Source organism: Colossoma macropomum, unplaced genomic scaffold, assembly GCF_904425465.1.
Source record: "Colossoma macropomum unplaced genomic scaffold, Colossoma_macropomum, whole genome shotgun sequence".
Taxonomy (NCBI): Eukaryota; Metazoa; Chordata; class Actinopteri; order Characiformes; family Serrasalmidae; genus Colossoma; species Colossoma macropomum.
In genome coordinates this window covers 33,897,388-33,904,942 of record NW_023494801.1, presented here as the reverse complement: position 1 = coordinate 33,904,942, position 7,555 = coordinate 33,897,388, and the positions used below count along the sequence as shown (strand labels likewise).

General features: G+C 38.9%; 1 long non-coding RNA gene across 1 annotated transcript; it reads right to left on the bottom strand.

Annotated features, from left to right (window-relative positions):
- Window positions 1-216: 216 nt before the first annotated feature.
- Window positions 217-3,355, bottom strand: LOC118821016. Its single transcript, XR_005008303.1, has 3 exons — window positions 3,047-3,355; window positions 2,688-2,973; window positions 217-942 (listed from the first exon to the last, which is right to left on the bottom strand). It is a non-coding gene; the product is annotated as an uncharacterized LOC118821016 (long non-coding RNA).
- Window positions 3,356-7,555: the final 4,200 nt, after the last annotated feature.

The window sequence follows — 7,555 nt, the reverse complement described above, 5'->3', positions numbered from 1 at the left end:
GCCTTAAACACGCAGGGTGCTCTGAGGCAAAATAGTCCTCAAAGAAAACTTATTTCAGATTTTTATTTTCCCATCATCAACATGCCATATAAACTCAGAAGACTTGTGTAGGTTCACTGGTGGTTTTGGATAGTAAATAAAATGTCTATATTTGTGTTGTAGTCATGGCGACACCTGGTTCCTATCACCACCACTGTAAAGACATCTGAACCATTTCACACCAAACCACTCTGAATGACTGTTTACATCTCAACCTCTGAATTATGCAGAAATTTAGAAAACAAAAGCGGAATTTCTTTTTAATGCACTGCCTTAGACTTCAAAATGAGAGTTCCTGAAAATATGTTATTATATTGTGTAATTCTTTATAAGCTCTGACATTTTAGTTACAATAACAGAGCAGGTGCATTACAAACATATCATGACATTCTAGTTTGAAAAGAGGAAAAGCAGCGTATTACTCTCTTCTTATTTAATTTTCTCTCTTATAATTTAATCAAAATAAGCAAATTTTATATTTTCAGATTCTGTCAAGATTTTTTTTATCTAAGTGCCAAACTGCATAAATATATTTAAAGAGCTGAAAATCTTTATTTTAAATCTAAACCTTATTTAAATACCCCTCAGTGTTCGATTACAGACAGAAAGTGTTACCTTCAACAAAGACATAAACAAAGCTGCTGTGTGGAGAACTGAAATCACGACTGGACACTCTGGTCTGGTACTGGCAGTAGTAAGACCCCTCATGAATAAAGTCCACTTTTGGTAAACTGAAGGTGACGGAGGTTCCACTCTTGGTCTCTCTAAATGATCCAGAGTTCTGTATCAGAGTGAAGGATCCCCCTGTGAACTGGGTTTCTACAGAGCAGGTGATGTCAACCTCCTCTCCCCATGAAACCTCTTTGGTGGGACTGAGAGAGATGCTTGGTGCGGGTAGAGTTACTGGAAAAGGAATTTAGTTAATCTGAATGAATTCATGTTATCTAAAGAAATTCAGGCATACATGTGAACTGAATACTGATATATAATTTAGTTTTATAAAAAGTGATAAAAAAATTACCCATTAACTACAGCTAAAATATCACTGCAGCTCAAATGACATATGTACCCATCACTGCGTCAGTTGACACATGCCTAGTCACATCCTACAGTGGTGCTGCAGTTTCCTCTACAGCAAGATTTTTTGGTTGAAATACTACAAAAACCCAGTGCTCATGTGTCTTGAGGCTCAGGGATGCACTGCTGTAGCACAGAATACCACATAGCACGACAGATTACATTAAACGCTGGAATGGCCCTGTTATGCACAACATTTTATCTGTATGTATTTATTTTTTTCTTAAAATTTCCTTGTAATTAGTTTTCGATACAGGAATCCAAGTTTTTGCCTTATTGTATTAACTTCTTTACTGCTATGATATTTAAATGTAAATGAAGCATCTGTCAAGACACCACCAGGAAATATCCTAATGACAGGAGTTTACACTTAGTAGAGTTAGGCCTTTGATATGCAGACCCTTAAAAAAATTCTAAGAAGCGAGAATCAAAGTAATAACAGGTAAGGTAAGGGTTACACCAGTCTTTTGAGATTCTGTCTATTGTAGCCCTCTGTTCTACAAACTGGGTGCACATTTTACCCAGTTCCAGTTTCAGCTTCTGCTCAGACAGGAAGCGCAAAGGTAGTAAAGAAGAGGACTTAAATGGGCAGAAACCAGGAGCGGCCCCGGGAATGTTTTTTGGAGGGGTGGTACAGAGATTTTGCAACATATGGGAGGTTGGCTATATATATAATATATAATATATATATATATATATATATGGTTGTTTTGGCAGTTACTCTCGGAGCAGTGACCAGAGAAAAAACTGTTTTTGTGGTGTGACAAAATATAAACACCAGGTTTGTGAGGTGGGGGTGGGGGGCGTAACAGTCACTGACCCTTAATCTAGCTACAATCTGATGTCAGTGCGGTGAAGGTTTGACATTAAGGCTGTTTCCCCACTGAGTTTGTTTGCTGCCTGAACCAGAGTTTGTGTTTTTGTGATACTGTATCCTTTCAATTTGGTTCTGTTCGTTTCACACTGCAGTGGGTAAAGCGTACCACCTTACACACGAGTGTTTGTTAATTGATCAGAAGTTTTGCAGTGATACAAGTGCTCTGTTGCTCTCACGTTTACCAGTGTTTGAGCCACAAAACTCTCACTTTGCATGAAAATATGCGCTTAACGTGTTTCACAGTTAAAGCAGTAATAGCAAAAAAACTTTCCTTGATATTTGTTGATATTTTTTGTCACTTTAAATGTAACCAATCAAGTCACTGATGCAGTATGTTTTGTGATCCATGAGCCAAAATCAAAAAGATTTCTTTTTTTTTTTATTTATTTTATGACTAGGGATTACTAGGGATTCACAGACCAGTTTCAGACTATATCAGAGACTCTTGTTAAGAATAATTCCAGATTTTTGCAAAAGAACTGAATTAGGTTTGTGAGTGTTATGCTAACATCCCCACACCTCTGCTTTTAATGTAAACTGAAATATGTATGTCAAACAGAGGTATTTTACACTTTCATTTTAAATGGCCTGGAACAGATCATTTACGTTAAACTAGGACAGTTTGTAGAAACATGCTGAGATCAGACAACTACAACTGTTATAAAGTGAGCTTGTTATGAACTTACTAACTTACCCACAGTGAGATCTATGGAGCTGCTCCTGGAGGATGTGATGGAGCTGCTTCCCTGGTATGAATAGTCACAGCTGTACTGGCCCTGATGTGAGGAATCCACAGTCAATTCAAATGTTGTCGAAGATTCAGCTGTTTGGGATTTTATTGATTGGCCATTTCTGTACAATTGGAAGTTTGCAGAGATGTAGGTTGGGCTGGGCGAGACACATCTGAACTGAACAGCCTCTCCCAGCAGATACAGCAGAGTGAGATGAGGTCAGGGTGAGTGAGGGACTCGGCAGGTCATCTGTTAAAGAAATATGATCAGTAATGTTGTAAATGCACTTTAACAGTAAACTGCTGTTAAAATCATTACTTACTTGAGCAAACAACTCCAGCATCTTCTTCGTGTCCACAGTTCTCCTTTCCAAATCCACCGTGTGAACACTGAGTTAAGTGGCTCTCAGTTCCACTACATCCAACGTCATCCAGCCATGTTGGTTCACTTCCCTGACCAAAATGGGCACTGCTATGTGCGCTGACCGCTTTGCCACATCCCATCTGCCTGCACACGACCTCAGCATCATTGATGTCCCAGCTATCATCACACACTGTTCCCCACTGGCCGTTGTGCTGGATCTCCACTCTGCCACAACAGCGACTATTTCCATTCACCAACCTGATCTCATCAGGGCCTGATTTATTAAAACATAAATGTCTCTATCAGTCAGTGAAAATTGGTGGTGCCAGTTATTTCAGTAAGTTATCAATGGAAACTATAGCTGTAAATATACTAGAGATGCAAGATATGTAGATTTAGCAGATGATGACATAAAAGCTTACAACACAATATATATCAAAACTATAAGTATTTAATTTGTCCACTCTTTACTTTTGTGCACTTTCTGCCACTTTAACTTTCTATCCTTCTAATCTTAAAACCAGTTACAGCTGTTCCCAACAAAAGCTTCCCAAAGGAGTCGCTGACATCCTGTTCTCCTTCAAATAGATATTAACATTCACGCAAGCAGCCACTCTCCTCACCTCAGCTGCCTCACACAGTTTCTCTGTGCACGATACAGGAGATTTTTCTGAGATCAGATAAAGATGATCAACTTGCATAAGACAGGAGAAAGTTAAAGGAAAGTAAGTTTTAAAAGCACAAATTTCTAAAATTGTTTCCAAAAAATGAAAAGCTCCAGAGAAAAATGAGACTCCTAAAAACCACCTTGAAGACCTCCAAACCTGCCCCATCAGATAAACAGCATTTAAAGCTTTCATCCTTGTGAAAGAGGAAAATATCAAGCTTGAATTTCTGCATAAATTTGACCTGAAACTGCATAAAATTTTCACAGAAGTCAAATTAACTAGTAGATGTAAAGAGAAAAAGATCCAAATTAAACAATCTTGAGTGACAAAAATATTGAACTTTAGGATAGCATATTTGAAGGTGATTAGATCTTATTTAAAGACGGGAGACAAGCGATCCAAACAGGTGGAAGTGTATCATGGCACGAACAAAAGAGATTTCTGAGGACGTCAGAAGAAGAGCTGTTGATGCTCATAAGGCTGGAAAAGGTTACCAAACGATCTTCAGAGTTTGGACTCCAACAATCCACAGTCAGACAGACTGGGTACAAATGGAGGAAATTCAAGACCCTCATCACACTCCCCAGGAGTGGTCCTCCAACAAAGATCACATCAAGAGCAAGGCGGGGAAAAGTCTGCAAGGTCACAAAGGAACCCAGGGTAACTTCTAAGCAACTAAGGGCCTGTCTGACAGTGGCTAATGTTCATGAGTCCACCATCAGGAGACCACTGAACAACAATGGTGTGCAAGGGTTGCAAGGAGAAGCTGCTGCTCTCCAAAAAGAACATTACTGCCCATCTGCAGTTTTCTAAAGATCACATAGACAAGCCAGAAGACTGTTGAAACAATGTTTTGTGGACGGATGAGACCAAAAAAAGATCTTTTTGGTTTAAATAGAGGCGTTATGTTTGGAGAAAGGAAAGCACTGCATTCCAGAATAAAAACCTTATCCCAGCTGTGAAACATGGTGGTGGTAGTATCATGGTTTGGGCCTGTTTTGCTGCATGTGGGCCAGGACGGCTTTCCAACATTGATGAAACAGAGAACTCTTAATAATAGCAACAAATTCTAAAGGAAAATGTCAGGACATCTTTCCATGAGCTTAAACTCAAGAGAACGTGGGTCATGCAGCAAGACAACGACCCTAAGCACACAAATCATTTTACCAAAGAAAAAGAAGAATAAAGTTAATGTTTTGGAATGGCCAAGTCAAAGTCCTGACCTTAATCCTATAGAAATGTTGTGGAAGAACCTGAAGCAGCAGTTGGGAGGAAACCCACCAACATAACAGAGCTGAAGCTGTTTTGTATGGAGAATTGGGCTAAAATTCCACCAAGCTGATGTGCAGGAATAATCAACACCGGAAACGTTTAGTGGCAGTTATGACTGCACAAGGGGGTCACACAGATACTGAAAATTCACATGCTTTTGCCACTCACAGATCTGTAATACTGGATCATTTTCCCCAGTAAATAAATTTTCAAGTCTAATATTTTTGTCTCATTTGTTTAATTTGGTTCTCTTTATCTAGCTGGATCGGGTAAACAGTGTTTATGGAGTTGTAGGTTTTTATTGAAAGTATTGGGCAGTGTTTGCAAAAAATGTATGTATAACAAAAACATTGCTTTTTAATGTGGTGCACAACATATTAAATCATTCTATTTTTCTCTCAGCTTGTTACAGATTTTTTTTTTGGAATATTTGTCCCATCATGTACAAAGATGGCATCCACAAGCTCAGAAGCACTTATGAAAGCATCAACAAACAGGGTATTTATACATCTGCAAGCTCAGTGAGTTCACTGCGTACGTCTATATATTTTAGTTTTGAACAAAAGCTTGTTATCTACATGAACAAATAACATTTACAAATGTCTTAGAACTTCGCCAACTAAGCTATGTTCAGATGTTCATTTTAGTCTCGCTTGATGGATATCTTTGGCCAGTGTCCAGTATTCATCTTTTTGTAGTTTATTGTCAAATTGGAAGGGGAACTGTTCCTTAAGTGTATGAAACTCTGCACTGGCCTCGATCACTGGTAATTGCCTTTGTGGGTTTTTAAGCCAGGAGTTAGATATTTTTTTTCCTAATATATTTTTATTTGGTTTTCAACCATTACGAACAATATCTTTACACTCATATAAACACATGAGGTAGAAAGCTATAAGCATCTTTATAATCACAATGTGCTAAATTCCCTTCGGGATCAATAAAGTATCTATCTATCTATCTATCTATCTAAAAAGAGATTGTATGAGAATACAGTATTTAATTTTTTGTTTGTTTTTTAGGAATGAGAATTTTAATGGCAGTTACAAATAAGCAAGTTAATCGCCTCACTTTCCAGGCCACGCAACACCCTACTTGAAAGCTTTGACTGAGAGTTTATGTGATCAGTCTGTTGCCGTGTGAAATGTCTTGTGCTTTGATATCTTTTTTTTTCAGACTGAGTACGAGTAGGTTTTTTTTACTACTCATTGATGCTGATTCCGATACGATACTGAGTAAACTCATTAGAATTCAGTAGTTGTTAGTGTGAATCAGTGCAATGTACAGTGTCAGCAGGAATCACACCTAAAGTGAATCCGAGGAGTTCACTTGTGATGAGTTTACATCTGAAGTAGAGGTCTGCACGGGACTGTTTTTTGAGTCCCACTCCCGCGAGATTTCATCCCACTCCCGCAGAAAATTGGAATCATTTCTCCCGCTCCCACCCGCAGCCGAAATGATTTGTCCTGCCCCCACCTGCGCAGTCCCGCGCACGTCCAATATCTGACACGGTCTAATCACACACATATTATCCTGTGCTGAAATAACACGGCAGTCATGCTCATCAGGCTCACTGTGAGTAACTTCACCAAACACCATTTATTCCCAGTGAACACAAAGCAGGAATTAAACCACAGAGCAGTTATTTTTGGTATTTTGCTGGGCAGCTGTGGCCGTCAGACTGAAGGCTCCGACGTCTCTCTAACACCTGATTCACACATGCTGTCTCTGCGTGACATGAGTGATGGGCAACACGAGCGCTGCAGTTTGAACACACTGGCCTTTCATACATACAGCGTTTAAGCTGCGGAGCAGCAAGAAATTATTCGGACAGTCCTGTTGACAGATTGATAAATGGTCACTTCAGTCATTCTGCTTAACAAAAATATAATTCGTAAAAGTACACGGTATATATGTTTGTCCTGGACAGTGTTGTGACTTATGATTAGGCAAAGGTTTCAAACCTGTAGACCAACTGGGAAATCTGTCTGCAGCACGGAATGTTTTTGTCATGAATTACATAAAAAAATCACTTTGTGTTTATACGGCCTTTTCTTTAATTTTCATTGATTTTCATGGCTTATTTCAGTGTATTTAGCTGCGTGACATGATGCGTCACATGATCGGTTGCTCAAGAATGACTTTATTCATTTGAACTGTTTTACTGTTATATTGTTTATATATGATTTAGTGATCGTCCTACTTTATTTAGGCTATTCATTATTTTGCGGTATTTCTGTATATGCGTGCTTCCGCCCGCTCCTGTCTGAAGGAATCCGATTTCTGCAACACTGAAAATAAGTCCGACGCTGCACAATGTAGTGTCTGGTCCTCTAGTGTGAAGTCTTTTGTTTGGCTGGTTGAGCTGTAGTTGAATATCCTCTAAAGCTACACATGCACTGTGATTTTAGAAATGTTGTTCCCTGGTGACTCACACTGTATGTTAAACCATCATGTACAGACAAAGCCAATTTATATACTCATACTATATGGAAACGCTTGGTCCAATTGACCTATGTGAAGCCTTGTAG